We start from the raw sequence: 16,880 nt of genomic DNA on the forward strand, positions 1-16,880 counted from the left end.
AGCGTTTCTGCGCTCCCGCCCGAGGTCAGCCACTAGATACACTAGAACATAGAGCTATACCTTAGGTGTTGATACGAGACACCATCGAGATGGTCATAGTTCAAATTTTGGAGTTAGTGACGGTGAGGATCATGGTGGTAGTCTTCCCTTCACTAACCCTATAGAGATAAATCGTATCTTAGGAAAGTGTTCAAGAAAGGGGTACAGTGAATATTGATTCATGTGTTAGACTTCTTTCTTATTTTATACTAGATATATGCCCATGCGTTGCTACAGAATCAATATATCCATTTACAAACATAGTTGTTTCGTAAATTAAATTATTTGAAAGGAATCAAAGTTATATGATATGATCATTTTAGAATTTGCATGATTAACAGAGCTGACACAATCAGATAAGGACATGAACACATATGAAATTTTACCAGTCATCCATAGAAATTTAAAATGGCAAAGATGTCATATATAGAAAGCAAAAAAAACAAGAAACTACCAATATAGTCACTATCGGAAACTTCACACAAACAACATCATACCCCATACATCAACTTCCTTCTTCAACTCCAAATTCACTTCATGTCTGCCATGCTAGAATTAAGAAACACCTTCAGCACAAAGCACACAAAACAAATCAAGTAATCTAAGTCATTGGGTTAGTCATTAGTGTTTACCGGTACAACGAAAAACCGTGCCATCATGTTTGGTGACTTGCGCAGTAGCCATCACGACTGTCGCAACATATGAGACAAAGAGCCTGTACAATGGCCATACGTTGCAACAACACACAAATTATTTGATCAAATATACAACATAAATTCTATACCAACAACCTTGCATAGTGGAAAACATCACATAATAAGTGGAAAACATAACATAATAAAATTAGTGTTGCAGTTTAGATCAGGTAGGAGATACAATTGCTATTTGTACTAAAATAAACTCTCTACATGAAGCTTATCCAAGTAGAGAAATATCCAACAAAGTGTACCAGTAGATTCAGGAAAAAGAACTAATGGACATTTTTTACCACATCGATCTTGTAGTTTCCTAATAATGGCAAAGGGTTCAAGTAAAAGATGAGATTCACTGTAAACAGTAACTATATGTCTATATGGTCAATGAACATGTTCTTATTTCTTTAGAATCTTTAGAACATAGTTGGAGCAGTATTACCATGCTTTTTTTTGCTTTTTTGGTTTCTCCCGAGTAATGGAGTTCCAACAATATCCCCTTTTTTCTAGATATGTCCCAAAACAGGAAAAAACTAATTAGGTTGAACAACAACAAAAACAACAAGTGCATTAATGCCATTAACTGATACACAATGTCATTCAACATATATACAAAGGCTTTGTTAAATAGACTCCATATGCAAGATTATTTTTTAACAAAAAAACTAATAACCCAATAGAAGTTCTAGGATAAAAAGTAGAATTTGTGGACATAACACATATCTATTGGTGCTGGTTGAAAATAGTACCTGCAAGGTTAAGGTTTTCTAGATTTTTTGTTCCCAGAAAACAAAATCATCATTCATGGATCTTAGTGAAGATAGAACTCCCACAACATAAAGGTCCTTTGCATGAAACATTGTGTTTCCCTTAGGTTTTCCATGAGAGAGAAATTTCGCATAATTTAACCACACCCTAAGACAAAGCGTCAGTAAGCTGGCACCAAGTCACAAAACCATGTAGAAAGGTTAGTGCGATTAAGTAGAGGGGGGTGGGTGAATAGGTGATCCTGTAAAATTAAACACTAAATAGCCACAAAACTTAGTTATAGAAGTGTTAGTGCGACTAAGTAGTTTTGAGGCGAGTTCTTGTAGACAAAACAATCACAAAGAAAGCAATCACAAGAGACACGCGATTTTTATCCTGTGGTTCGACCAAGTGACACTTGCCTACTTCCACGTTGTGGCATCCCAATGGACGAGAGTTGCACTCAACCCCTTTCAAGTGATCCAATGATCAACTTGAATACCACGACTTTCTTCCTTATAGTCTTTCTCCCGTTTGCGAGGAATCTCCACAAGTTGGAGCCTCTCGTCCTTACAATAAAGATCACAAAGAAGGCACAAGAGTAAGTCTAGGAGAGCAACACACACAACACACAAATCCGCAGCACACACACGCACACAAGCCAAGACTTGAGCTCGAAACATAGCACAGAGAGTTCACAACTCGAACGGAGCTAAATTTGTTTTGTAGGTTTATGCATCCGGTGGTTCAAGTTGGATAATCGATAGCGGGTGCACAAACCACATGACAGGGGAGAAAAGAATGTTCTCCTCCTATGAGAAAAATGAAGATCCCCAACGAGCTATCACATTCGGGGATGGAAATCAAGGTTTGGTCAAAGGTTTGGGTAAAATTGCTATATCACCTGACCATTCTATTTCCAATGTTTTTCTTGTAGATTCTTTAGATTACAATTTGCTTTCTGTTTCTCAATTATGTAAAATGGGCTACAACTGTCTTTTTACTGATATAGGTGTTACTGTCTTTATAAGAAGTGATGATTCAATTGCCTTTAAGGGAGTGCTAGAGGGTCAGCTATACTTAGTTGATTTAATCAAGCTGAACTAGACACTTGCCTAATTGCTAAGACTAACATGGGTTGGCTCTGGCATCGCCAACTAGCCCATGTTGGGATGAAGAATCTTCATAAGCTTCTAAAGGGAGAGCACATTTTAGGACTAACAAATGTTCATTTTGAGAAAGACAGGGTTTGCAGCACATGTCAAGCAGGAAAGCAAGTTGGAGTCCATCATCCACACAAGAACATCATGACGACTGATAGGCTGCCCGAGCTACTCCACATGGATCTATTCGGCCCGATAGCTTACATAAGCATCGGCGGGAGTAAGTACTGTCTATTTATTGTGGATGATTATTCTCGCTTCAATTGGGTATTCTTTTTGTAGGAAAAATCACAAACCCAAGAGACCTTAAAAGGATTCTTAAGACGGGCTCAAAATGAGTTCGGACTAAGGATCAAAAAGATAAGAAGCGATAAAGGGACGGAGTTCAAGAATTCTCAAATTGAAGGATTTCTTGAGGATGAGGGCATCAAGCATGAGTTCTCTTCTCCCTACACACCTCAACCAAATGGTGTAGTAGAGAGGAAGAATAGAACTCTACTAGATATGGCAAGAACCATGCTTGATGAGTACAAGACACCAGACCGGTTTTTGGCGGAAGCAATCAATACTGCTTGCTACTCCATCAACCGGTTATATCTTCACCGAATCCTCAAGAAGACATCATATGAACTCCTTACTGGTAAAAAGCCCAATGTTTCATATTTTAGAGTCTTTGGAAGCAAATGTTTTATTCTTGTTAAAAGAGGTAGAAAATCTAAATTTGCTCCTAAGGCTGTAGAAGGCTTTTTACTTGGTTATGACTCAAACACAAGGGCATAAGAGTCTTCAACAAATCCACTGGATTAGTTGAGGTTTCTTATGACATTGTGTTTGACAAGACTAATGGCTCCCAAGTGGAGCAAGTTGATCTTGATGAATTAGATGATGAAGAGGCTCCATGCGTCGCGCTAAGGAACATGTATATTAGGGATGTGTGTCTTAAGGAATCCGAAGAGCCCACACAAGCACAAGATCAACCGTCATCTTCCATGCAAGCATCTCCACCTACCCAAGACGAGGAACAGGCTCAAGATGATGAAAATGAAGATCAATAGGATGAGCCACCTCAAGAAGAGGACAATGATCAAGGGAAAGATGAAGTCAATGAGGACAAGGAAGATGATCAAGAAGTTCAGGGTCAAAGACCGCCACACCCAAGAGTCCACCAAGCAATTCAACGAGATCACCCTGTCAACTCCATCCTTGGTGACATTCATAAGGGGGTAACTACTAGATCTCGAGTTGCTCATCTATGTGAACATTACTCTTTTGTGTCCTCTATTGAGCCATACAGGGTGGAGGATGCACTAAGAGATCCGGATTGGGTGCTGGCAGTGCAAGAGGAGCTCAACAACTTCACGAGGAATGAGGTATGGCATTTAGTTCCACGTCCCAATCAAAATGTTGTAGGTACCAAATGGGTATTCCACAACAAGCAAGATGAGCATGGTGTGGTGACAAGGAACAAAGCCCGACTTGTGGCCAAGGGTTATTCACAAGTCGAAGGTTTGGATTTCGATGAAACTTATGCACCCGTAGCTAGGCTTGAGTCAATTCATATATTACTTTCCTATGCTACTTACCATGGCTTTAAGCTCTATCAAATGGACGTGGAAAGTGCCTTCCTAAATGGAACTATCAAGGAAGAGGTCTATGTTGAGCAACCTCCCGGCTTTGAAGATAGTGAGTACCCTAACCATTTGTATAAACTCTCAAAGGCGCTTTATGGGCTAAAGCAAGCCCCAAGAGCATGATATGAATGCCTAAGAGATTTTCTTATCACTAATGGCTTCAAAGTTGAGAAAGCCGATCCTACTCTCTTTACTAAAATTGTTGCAAAAGACTTGTTTGTATGCCAAATTTGTGTTGATGATATTATATTTGGGTCTACTAACAAGTCAACTTGTGAAGAGTTTAGTAGGATCATGATACATAAATTCGAGATGTCTATGATGGGGGAGTTGAAGTATTTTCTTGGATTTCAAATCAAGCAACTCCAAGATGGCACCTTCATCAGCCAAACTAAGTACATTCAAGACATACTCAAGAAGTTTGGGATGAAGGATGGCAAACCCATCAAGACACCCATGGGAACCAATGGGCATCTCGACCTTGACACGAGAGGTAAATCCGTAGATCAAAAGGTATACCAGTCGATGATAGGATCTTTACTCTATTTATGTGCATCTCGACCGGATATTATGCTTTATGTATGCATGTGTGCAAGATTTTAGGCAGATCCTAAGGAAGTTCACCTTAGGGCCGTAAAGATAATCATGAGATACTTAGTCTACACTCCTAAGTTTGGGCTTCGGTACCCCAAGGGATCCACTTTTGATTTAATAGGATATTCCGATGTCGATTGGGCAGGGTGCAAAATTGATAGGAGAGCACATCAGGGACTTGTCAGTTTCTGGGGAGATCCATGGTGTCATGGTGGGCTTCAAAGAAACAAAACTCAGTAGCTCTTTCCACCGCCGAAACCGAGTACATTGCCGCAGGCCATTGTTGTGCTGCAATTACTTTGGATGAGGCAAACTCTCAGGGACTATGGCTACAAATTGAGCAAAGTCCCTCTCCTATGTGATAATGAGAGTGCAATTCGCATGGCAAATAATCCCGTTGAACACAGCCGCACTAAGCACATAAAAATTCGATATCACTTTCTATCTGAGGGATCACCTACAAAGGAGTGATATCGAAATAGCTTATGTAAACACCAAAAATCAATTAGCCGATATCTTTACCAAGCCATTAGATGAGACAACCTTTAGCAAACTTAGGAATGAGCTAAATATACTTGATTCTCGGAATTTTGATTGAAACATTGCACACATAGCTCATTTATATACCTTTGATCATGTCTCTTTCACTTGATAGAAATGCATATTTCTTATTATTCTTGTGCCAAGACTACGACTAATGTGTCTTCAAGTGTATGTTCATACTAAGTCATATATTGAAAGGGAAATGGAGTATTTGGCAAAGACAAGGCTTCCACTCCACTCTAACTGTATTATTTACCCTTCGTCGCTACTCCGCACACTCTCAATTGGTATAACCCTTCACTCTTATTTACTTGTACCAATGTGGAGAAAATATTAGAAGGGCTCTCAAAGTCTCCGTTTTTGGCGATTAATGCCAAAGGGGGAGAAGATATTAAGCCCAAAGCAAAAGGACCGCGCCACCATTTCCAAAAAAATTCAAAATAAAGTTTTTATTGATGTTTTTCACATTGGTATCTACGTAATGGAAACCCCTTCAATTTGTATCTTTAGGTAGATTTTCAAAATTGGTATTCAATTCACAATCAATTCTTCAATTGGTATCTTTAAAGGTCAAATTTCAAATTGATATCCATTTCAAAAACCCTCTTGAAAGCTAAGAGGAGAATCTCATTCAAGGGGAGTTTTATTTAGTCAAAGGAAAAGCATTTGAAACAGGAGGAGAAATTTCAAATCTTGAAAATGCTTCTTGCAATCTTATTCATATATACCTTTGACTATTTGCAAAAGACTTTGAAAAGATATTCTAAAAGGATTTGCAAAAAAAAAACAAGTGGTGCAAATGTGGTCCAAAATATTAAATAAAAGAAAAGCAATCCATTCATATCTAGTGAGATTATCAATTGGTTTAATTCCAAGTAACCTATGCACTTACCATATGCAAACTAGTTCATTTCTGCACTTTATATATTAGCTTTGGTTTGTGTTGGCATCAATCACCAAAAAGTGGGAGATTGAAAGGGAAATAGGGTTAACCTTTTTACTATAATTAATTTTGGTGGTTGATCGTCAACACAAACACATGGACTAACTAGTTTGCTCTAGAATTCAAGTATTACAGGTGCATAAGGTTCAACACAAACCAATAAAAGATTCAAGTTAGGGACTAAATTGAAATGGAGCAAGGACTTGAGTGTGCTGTGGTCTGGCGCGCCGGACTGTCCGGTGTGCCACTGGACAGTGTCCGGTGCACTAGGGTCGTACAGGAGCCAAACAACCACTCTCGGGAAAACACAGGCGCGCTTCGCTATAATTCACCGGATTGTCTGGTGTGCCACCGGGGTCCGGTGAGCCAGCGGGCAACGGCTATCCAGCGCGCAACGGTCGACTCTGACAGCGGGAACAGTGCAGCACAGTGCGCGGCAGAAGTCAGAGCAGCGAGTTAGAGGGGCGCCGGACTGTCCGGTGCACCACCAGACTGTCCGGTGCCACAAGAAGACAAATGCGTCAACGGTCAAATGCTCCAGAACCCTAATGGTTGGGTGACATGGCGGCATACCGGACACTGAACAGTGAGTGTCCGGTGGCGCACCGGACTGTCCGGTGCGCCCATCGACAGGAGCCTCCCCAACGGCTACTTTGGTGGTTGAGGGCTATAATACCCCCAACCACCACAACTCCAAGCATCCAAGATTTCTGAACATCACATTCAATACAAGAGCTCTAGCATTCACTCCTAGACACAATTCAAAAGATCAAAGCCTCTTCAAGTCTCAAATTCATCTCAAACACTTAGTGACTTGTGAGAGAGAGATTTTGTGTTCTTTTAAGCTCTTGCCTCTTGGATTGCCTTTCTTCTTTTCTTTCTCCTACTCTCAAGTGCTTTATAAGCGAGGCAAGAGACACCAAGTGTGTGGTGGTCCTTGCGGGGTCTTAGTGACCCGTGAGATTAAGGAAGAAGGCTCACTCAGTCTAAGTGACCGTTTGAGAGAGGGAAATGGTTGGAATAGACCCGATCTTTGGATTAGGTTTCGTCTATTCACCCCCCTCTAGACGACTTTCATCTACAAATACCCCTACCGGCTAAGGGAAATGGGGATTAGGTTCTTTGGAACCAAACCTCGGTAAAACAAATCACCATGTTCACTCGCCTTATTCTTGGTTGATTTGTTTTCCCTCTCTTTGCGACTTGAGTTTAACTCTAACGCTAACCCCCGACCTTAGTGCGTGTTTAAATTTATAAATTTCAGGTTTCGTCTATTCACCCCCCTCTAGACGACTTTCATCTACAAATACCCCTACTGGCTAAGTACTAGAGGAGCCTACAGGCATCTGCCACATGCAGCGTGAGGGCGTTGGCCCCCTTTCCTGCGCGCACAACGACATAACAGTGCACGTTGCATTTTGGTAGTTGGAAAAATTGATGTTAGATGATAAATAGGTGTAGAAAATGATATTCTATTATTGTAGTGGGTATAGAGGGAGAATTTAAGGATAACCACTGCGGGGAAGAGAAAAGTAGGGGATAGAATATGAGTTGGCTGCATAGTGCAGTATAAGAGAAACAATTTAGAGGGATAGACTGACTGCACGACGCTCCCCTTGCTACAGTGCTAGAGGTTGGCCCTGGCGAGGTAGGCGTCACCCACCGTCTCTTTGCAGTGATAGTACCCTGCCTTGGACACCCTCAACACCGAGTTGTTTTGTACACGAACTCTATCAATTGAAACGAGAGCATGCATGTAATGCTTCCCTTGTGATGTCGCGACCGCTGCAGGGAGGCAATAGATGGTGGGGGCAATGACGTTGGCGAGCGCGAAGAGGCCGCAAAGGCATCCTCATTGTCGTTGTGGCCATGCTCATCTAAGGCTATCCGCAACCGTTACCTCTAAATTTTTCCCCCTATATCACTTTTCCCCCCTATTTTTTCATCTCCCGCAGCGGTTCCCCCTAAATACTCCCCTATACCCCATTACAACTATAAAATATCATTTTCTATATCAACTATTAATTTTTTATCTACTAATAATTACTTGTGGACCCACAGCACAGTGTTTAGGGTGATGAACAGTGACACACTAGATCTGGGGGGAGAGAGAAGGGGGCCGGCGCATAGGGGGCACCGCTGCGGCCGTGGAGTGCCCCCTACAGCCGGCATGCAAGGGGAGGGGGTTACGTAGGGGGCAGCGTTGCGCACAGCCTAAGGAACGCACGCGATATGGTGGTTGTCCTCCAGCAACACTGAAAGTCGCCTAGAGGGGGGGGGGGTGAATAGGGCGAAACTGAAATTCTCAAAAATAATCACAACTACAAGCCGGGTTAGCGTTAGAAATATAATCGAGTCCGCGAGAGAGGGTGCAAAACAAATCGTAAGCAAATAAAGAGTGTGACACGCGGATTTTTTTACCGAGGTTCGGTTCTCGCAAACCTACTCCCCGTTGAGGTGGTCACAAAGACCGGATCTCTTTCAACCCTTTCCCTCTCTCAAACGGTCCCTCGGACCGAGTGAGCTTTCTCTTCTCAATCACTTGGGACACAAAGTTCCCACAAGGACCACCACAAGATTGGTGTCTCTTGCCTCAATTTACAAGTGAGTTTGATCGCAATAAAGAATCAAGAAAGAAGAAAGCAATCCAAGCGCAAGAGCTCGAAAGAACACAAGCAAATCTCTCTCTCTAATCACTAGGGCGTTGTGTGGAGTTTGGAGAGGATTTAATCACTTGGGTGTGTCTAGAATTGAATGCTAGAGCTCTTGTAAGTAGTTGAAGTGGGAAAACTTGGATGTGTTGAATTTGGGGTGGTTGGGGGTATTTATAGCCCCAACCACCAAACTAGTCGTTTGGTGGAGGCTGACTGTCGTATGGTGCATCGGACAGTCCGGTGCACACCGGACATGTCCGGTGCGCCAGCCACGTCACCAGGCCGTTGGGATTCGACCGTTGGAGCTTCTGTCTTCTGGGCCCGCCTGGCTGTCCGGTGGCGCACCGGACATGTACTGTAGAGTGTCCGGTGCACCACTACGCGCGTGCCTGACTTCTGCGCGCTCTGGCGCGCATTAATTGCTGTTGCAGGTGACCGTTGGCGCGAAGTAGTCGTTGCTCCGCTGTCACACCGGACAGTCCGGTGTACACCGGACAGTCCGGTGAATTATAGCGAAGCGAATTCCCGAGGCTGGCGAGTTCCTGGGGCGCTCTTCCTTGGAGCACCAGACAGTCCGGTGAATTATAGCGGAGGGCCTCTGGATTTTCCCGAAGGTGAGGAGTTCAGCGTGAAGTTCCCTGGTGCACCGGACACTGTCCGGTGGTGCACCGGACAGTCCGGTGCGCCAGACCGGGGCACACTTCGGTTATCCCTTTGCTCCTTTGTTGAACCCAATTCTTGGTCTTTTTATTGGCTAAGTTGTGAACCTTTGCCACCTGTATAACTTATGCACTGGAGCAAACTAGTTAGTCCAATTATTTGTGTTGGGCAAATCAACCACCAAAATCATTTAGGAAATAGGTGTAAGCCTAATTCCCTTTCAATCTCCCCCTTTTTGGTGATTGATGCCAACACAAACCAAAGCAAATATAGAAGTGCATAATTGAACTAGTTTGCTTAATGTAAGTGCAAAGGTTGCTTGGAATTGAGCCAATATAAATACTTATAAGATATGCATGGATTGTTTCTTCAATTTTTGATATTTTGGACCACGCTTGCACCACATGTTTTGTTTTTGCAAATTCTTTTGTAAATCCTTTTCAAAGTTCTTTTGCAACTAGTCAAAGGTAAATGAATAAGATTTTTGCGAAGCATTTTCAAAATTTGAAATTTTCTCCCCCTGTTTCAAATGCTTTTCCTTCAACTAAACAAAACTCCCCCTAAATGAAATTCTCCTCTTAGTGTTCAAGAGGGTTTTGATATATCAATTTTGAAATACTACTTTTCTCCCCCTTTTGAACACAATAAGATACCAATTTTAAATTTATCAATTGAGAATCATATCAATTGAAAAAATCTCTTTGTTTTTTTTAAATTAGGTGGTGGTGCGGTCCTTTTGCTATGGGCTAATACTTTCTCCCCCTTTGGCATGAATCGCCAAAAATGGAGTCATTAGAGCCCTTAGAAATACTCTCTCCCCCTTTGGTCATAAATGAGTGAAGATTATACCAAAGACGGAGTCCTTTTCTTCCCCAAAGATAGAGAGTTGCTCGGAGTGACGGCGAAGGATGAGTTACGGAGTGGAAGCCTTTGTCTTCGCCGAAGACTCCAATTTCCCTTTCAATACACCTATGACTTGGTTTGAAATAGACTTGAAAACACATTAGTCATAGCATATAAAAGAGATATGATCAAAGGTATACTTATGAGCTATGTGTGCAAATTTAACAAAAGAAGTTCCTAGAATCAAGTATATTTAGCTCATGCCTAAGCTTGTTAAAAGTTTGTTCATCAAGAGGCTTGGTAAAGATATCGGCTAATTGATCTTTAGTATTAATGTATGAAATCTCGATATCTCCCTTTTGTTGGTGATCCCGTAAAAAGTGATACCGAATGGCTATGTGTTTAGTGCGGCTATGCTCGACGGGATTATCCGCCATTTTGATTGCACTCTCATTATCACATAGGAGAGGAACTTTGGTTAATTTGTAACCATAGTCCCTAAGGGTTTGCCTCATCCAAAGCAATTGCGCGCAACAATGCCCTGCAGCAATGTACTCGGCTTCGGCGGTAGAAAGAGCGACCGAATTCTGCTTCTTTGAAGCCCAAGACACCAAGGATCTTCCCAAGAACTGGCAAGTCCCCGATGTGCTCTTTCTATTAAATTTACACCCCACCCAATCGGCATCCGAATAACCATTCAAATCAAATGTGGATCCCTTAGGATACCAAAGCCCAAACTTAGGAGTATAAACTAAATATCTCAAGATTCGTTTTACGGCCGTAAGGTGAGCTTCCTTAGGGTCGGCTTGGAATCTTGCACACATGCATACGGAAAGCATAATATCCGGTCGAGATGCACATAAATAGAGTAAAGAGCCTATTGAAAGCTCTCTTGTGAGTTTTGGTGTTTGGATGACAACTCAATTAAAGGACTAACAAGTGTGCTGAGTGTTGAACAGGTGCTCAGTGTAAAGCTGACAGGGTTCAACACAAGTGAATAAGTGTGATGGCCCAAGGACTAGATGATGATATATAATGGGCATCACAAGTTAGATGGACATTGCAAAAGTGATACTCGGGTGCGTAGCTCGGAGACAACTGATCAAGCCAAGGACGGAGGCAAGAAAAGCTTCGAGGTACCAAGTGCACGGGAGAAGGTCAAGGAGGCTGAGGAACCCAAAGCCAAGGGCGAAGAAGAAGGCTTGCAAAGTCAAGGGTGATCGAGTTGAGAACAGCTACGGCACATCAAGGATCACTACATAAGGACGTGACTTACAACCAATGAGGTAACAGCTACAGTTATGTGGTGTAAGTCATAAGGCTCAAGACCAAGCTCTAAGAAGGAGATCAAGGTCACTAGAAGGAGAACAAATGTCAAAACCAGAACTGGAAGCAGCCCAAAAGAGCTAAGTTCACCTTGATCTTTAGTTTGGGTTGTTCCTATGTTTGGAGATGCTCTATGTGATCTTTGCAGGATGTTGGAGCCAAGAAATGTCAATCTAGATCAAGTCAAGCAGACTTGATGATTTATGAGTCCAACATCGAAACTCAAGCATGTGAAATGCTATAGATGTAATAATTAAGAGAAGGTATGTTTCTAGACTTAGTACATTGGTTTTAGTGTACTAATATACTTGTCTAAGTGTTAGAAACAGAAAGAAGAAGAAAAGGAAATAGGTGCAAAAGGCTTGGCTGTGTACAGCCAAGACTCTGCTCAGTCTGGGTGCACCGGACTGTCCGGTGGCTCACCGGACAGTGTCCGGTGGTGCACCAGACAGTGTCCGGTGCGCCAGGCTGAACTCTGGCGAACTGGCCGCTCTCGGGAATTCACCAGCGACGTACGGCTATAATTCACCGGACTGTCCGGTGTGCACCGGACTGTCCGGTGAGCCAACGGTCGGCCGGGCCAACGGTCGACCGCGCGATCTGCGCGGGACACGTGGCCGAACCAACGGCTAGATGGAGGCACCGGACTGTCCGGTGTGCACCGGACATGTCCGGTGCGCCAACGGCTCCAAGACTGCCAACGGTCGGCTTCGCCATAGAAGGAAAGAAATCGGGCACCGGACAGTGTCCGGTGTGCACCGGACTGTCCGGTGCGCCACCCGACAGAAGGCAAGATTTGCCTTCCTGGATTGCTTCCAACGGCTCCTAGGCCCCTTATGCCTATAAAAGGGACCCCTAGGCGCCTCCAGCAAGATAGAATGTGCAGCCAACAAGTGTAGACATCACTCGGATCAATTCTCACTCTCCCTCTTGTGCGTATCTCTCTAATTTGTGTAGAAGGCACAACTATAAGCCTTTAGAGAGAGGAGTAGTGCTGCTAAGAGCTAGAGCAAGGTCTTGAGCGTATCGTTACTCTGCCGGAGGGCTGCCAAGAAGTTTGTAAGCAGCCGCGGTTCTGTTGTAACCCCACTCAATAGTGAAAGGCTCTATCTGTCATACTGACAGATCTGAGCAAACGGAGGAAGGAGTTGAAATAGACTCCAAGCCCAGGTGTGGCTAACTCCAACGAGGACTAGGCAAGCATTTCAGGCTTGGCCGAACCTCGGGATAAATCCTTGCGTCTGTGTGCTCTGTTCTGTATTGTATCCTGACTCTCTTTCTACTCGCCTTTATATCTGCACTTCAATACTTATCTGTGGTATAAGCTTTATTTGAAGTGCAGGACATTTTGAGACAGGATCTTCTATTCAGCTGCAACCTACTTGAAGAGTCTTCTCACTCCACTGCGTACTAAGTCTTCGAGTAGAGTAAGAATTTAAGTTTTAAAGTAATAAGTTTTATTCGCCTATTCACCCCCCCTCTAGGCGACATCCAGATCCTGTTCCCGGGTCAAAGGGAACTTTCAATTGGTATCAGAGCTAGGCCTCTCCAGTGTGGGCTTAGCCTTCCGGAGATAACGATGTCGTCACAAGAGGTAACTGTAGAACTTCTTTTAGGCGATGGCTCTAATTACAAATCTTGGTCTGTCTCTATTTATAATGCTTTCATGAGTGTTGATTCTGATTTGAGACAGATCTTTAGTAGAAGTATTTTTCCATCTGATATTAGTAAAAATCCCTCTAACGATGAACTAAGATGTTTTTCTCTCAATCACCGTGCTTGCAACATCTTAGTTGAGTCTCTTTCTAGAAGTGCCTATTTTGCCATCATGAGTAGTGATAATGATTTGGTTGTTGATGCTCATGATTTATGGAATAGGATTAAAGAAAAATATTTTGTGGCAAACTGTGATGCTCCTACTCCCTATATTACTTGTGATACTAACCATTCAAAGGGAGAAGAACAAGAACGATGGCACCCAAACGATGAATCCACCTCGTCAATAGGTTTGTTCTCCACTAGTGATAAATGTTTTATTGCTAACAATGATAGTGGAGATGAAAGCGATGATGAGGAGGAATATGAGGATGATAGCGAGGATGAGTCTTCATCACCACAAGGTACATTTTCCTGTATTGCTTCCACTAATAATAATGACAGGGAAAATGAGACCGTTGATGTGGAAGAAGAGGAGATTCGCCGGTTCTACACCCATCTCAACAAAGAAGACAAAGTGCTCTTGGTTAAGTTGTTGAGGAGGAACAAGGAACAAGGCGAGACGCTTCTCAGGCTAGAGGAGACTCTCATCAAGACCAACGATAGCCTGGAGAAGATGACCAAAGAACATGAGGAGCTAAAGTGCTCTCATGATAATTTGGTCCAACGGTATGATTCAATTTTAATTAAGCAAAGTAGTAATGATGATGCTTTATCTTGTGTTGCTCAACTTAAAAATGAAAATTTCATGCTTAGGAGTCAAGTAGAATTGTTAAGTCATGATAACCTTGCTCTCACTGAAAAATATGATTCACTGTCTTATTCTCATGATAATCTCTTGGATAGACACATCATGCTTAATATTGCTCATGAGGTTATAATTGCAAACTTAAATTCATGTGAACCTCATTCTCGCACGTGTGCACATTTGAATTGTATATCACCATGTGCTAACCCCTGTTGCTCGAAAGAAAGCCAATCATTGATTGAGCAACAAGTTTTAGGGTCACAAAAGAATCTATGTGGGAACAAGAAGCAAAGACAACTAAGGAGAAGACGCATTGCTCAACTCTCTCAAGATATCCACGGGCGCGTGGTGAAGAAGCTTGAGAAAGGAAAAACTACAGCAAGTGCCAAACTCCATAAGAAGGATGTTCCTAAAGCTATAAATGAAGAAATCAACATGAACAAAGAAAAAGGTAAAAATTCAATTAGTCATGTTTTTTGCACTGACCTTTTCTCTATGTCATCAAAGAGCAAAAAGAGAAGAGGAAAAAGGAAGTGCTTCAAGTGCAAGAAGTTAGGCCACCTCATCGCGTCTTGTCCGTTCAAAGACAAGAATGAAGGGACAAGGAGTTGTTTTGGATGCAACAGTAAGGACCACATGATCACTTCATGTCCGGTCATGAAGAATCAAGTATGTGCATCCTCCAAGGAGACCCTCACCAAGGAAAATGACAAACAGCAAGCGTCATGTCAGGTTGAGCGACGCTTCTGCTACAAGTGCGGTGAGCAGGGTCATCTATCCAAGGTATGTAATAAAGGTGAGGTTCCTAAGCAAGTAAATTTGTCTCAATCTTATTCGCTTAGGAGACCCAAATCATACACTTGTGGTAGATCTATAACGAAATCACCTAGAACAAGCACAAAGGCAATTTGGGTACCAAAGGCACATTTAATTGATCGTTATGGACCCATCCCGAGGTGGGTACCAAATTGTGCTAACTAGACCATGCAAGTGTCATGAGATGGACTGGAGATCATGGGAGAGCTTAAGACGGTTATCTAAAAACTCTATGCTTAAGCTGTTAATTGTTTTGGTGTTTATTGACCCAAGGTTGAATTATTGTGAGACACTAATCCCATGTTCATCTCAAGTAAAAAAAAAAGGTGTATAGGTCCTTAATCATTATTGGTGAATCAAGTAAAAGGACTTTGATGAGAATCTACAACTAGCTCTCCAAAGGACGGTATCCCGTGTATTTTAAGTACATAATTGCAATTTAGTATTGCTCTTAAGTTGGCTTGTTGTGCTACCTGCCTTTGAAGTAGTTATGCTTTATGATTGCCTGTGTTAAATGTATCATAATGATGTTTGCTTAATCATGACTGGTGCTATATAGGATATATCTTTTGAATCATTCATGAGTAGCTCTTTCATTTGTTATATCCACAACGATTAACTCTCTTGGTGTATATGGATAAACCTGTAACTTTTTGTAAGTCATGCTATGTGCAAATATGACATTTTGTTTAGTGCATGTTCACATGATTACCCTAGTTTAGTATTGTGTGAATTTCAAATCCATGTCGTGCCCTTTTGAGCTATGAGGTGTATGAGCAAAAGGAGTCCTGAATTGGTGATAACTAGTGCTCTCATAAAGGCAAAGGTATGGAAAATGAAGCTATGAAATTTCATTAAATATTCTTGAAATTCCATTCATTGTGATCATAGCTATGTTCTTGTCTTTCAATCGGTAGTATCTTGGTTTAGGTGATTTATGCCTTTAAAATGTTGTTTCTTTTGGTGCATCTAAGAAACCTTCTTAATTGTGGCATGCTTAGACATTACGCTTTATATGCATGATTGTGTTGTTCTTCAATTGGTACATGTGGTACAATGATTGTCATGTATGAAGCATGTCTAGATTGCTTGAAAAATGTTATACTCCTTGAGGCATACATTGCTGTATTAAGTCAATCCTTCATTTGGTACTAAATTGGTATTTCTTTGTGATGAAATTGAGAGTCTGCCTTGACCAAGGTACATTGTGATCCCCTCTAGCTCTGAGGAAGCTAGAATGTGCAAAGTGCAAGTCATTCAAATTCTTGATGCACAACTTGAGGGGGAGCACACATAACTTGTGACTTTTGAGACTAACTGTTTCTTGAGCGATCTTGTATAGTCTCAAGGTGGAAAAGAGAAGATGAGCAAGAAATGGAGCAATCGGGACTTGGGTACCTCCGTAAGTCAAGTAATTGGTATCTTAAGTCGCGAGTAATTGCATATTCCTAGATTGCTCATGCTCTATAAAATTTGGTGATACTAGATGCTTATCCTTTAATATCATGGAGCTATGATAATAAATGATCTTGAAATTGGTATCTTTCAATTGGTAGCCATGGTAGTTTGCTTTAATTGACATCTTGACATCTTGTGATAATCAGTAGAATAGAAGTTTCTTCTTGTGCCCAATACTATAACTTGTTCTAAGTTTGGTGTCTTAGCAACAAGAAAAGGTTAGGATAAAGAATCTGGCACAAGTGTGGAGAAGCTCACAAGAGATTAAATACTTTCAAGATGGGAAGTACACTACAACATGGTAAAG

General features: G+C 42.0%; 1 long non-coding RNA gene across 1 annotated transcript in view; it reads right to left on the minus strand.

Moving 5' to 3' along the window:
• Positions 1-413: 413 nt before the first annotated feature.
• The window catches only part of LOC103654783 (uncharacterized), a 35,173-nt gene continuing 18,706 nt past the window's right edge, over positions 414-16,880 (minus strand). The window contains exons 2-4 of the long non-coding RNA XR_566327.1: positions 1,174-1,237; positions 672-754; positions 414-588 (exon numbers count right to left, since the gene is read on the minus strand). This is a non-coding gene — a long non-coding RNA (uncharacterized lncRNA). The remainder of the gene's footprint in view (positions 589-671; positions 755-1,173; positions 1,238-16,880) is intronic.

The sequence above is a fragment of the Zea mays genome, chromosome 4 (assembly GCF_902167145.1).
Source record: "Zea mays cultivar B73 chromosome 4, Zm-B73-REFERENCE-NAM-5.0, whole genome shotgun sequence".
Classification (NCBI taxonomy): domain Eukaryota; kingdom Viridiplantae; phylum Streptophyta; class Magnoliopsida; order Poales; family Poaceae; genus Zea; species Zea mays.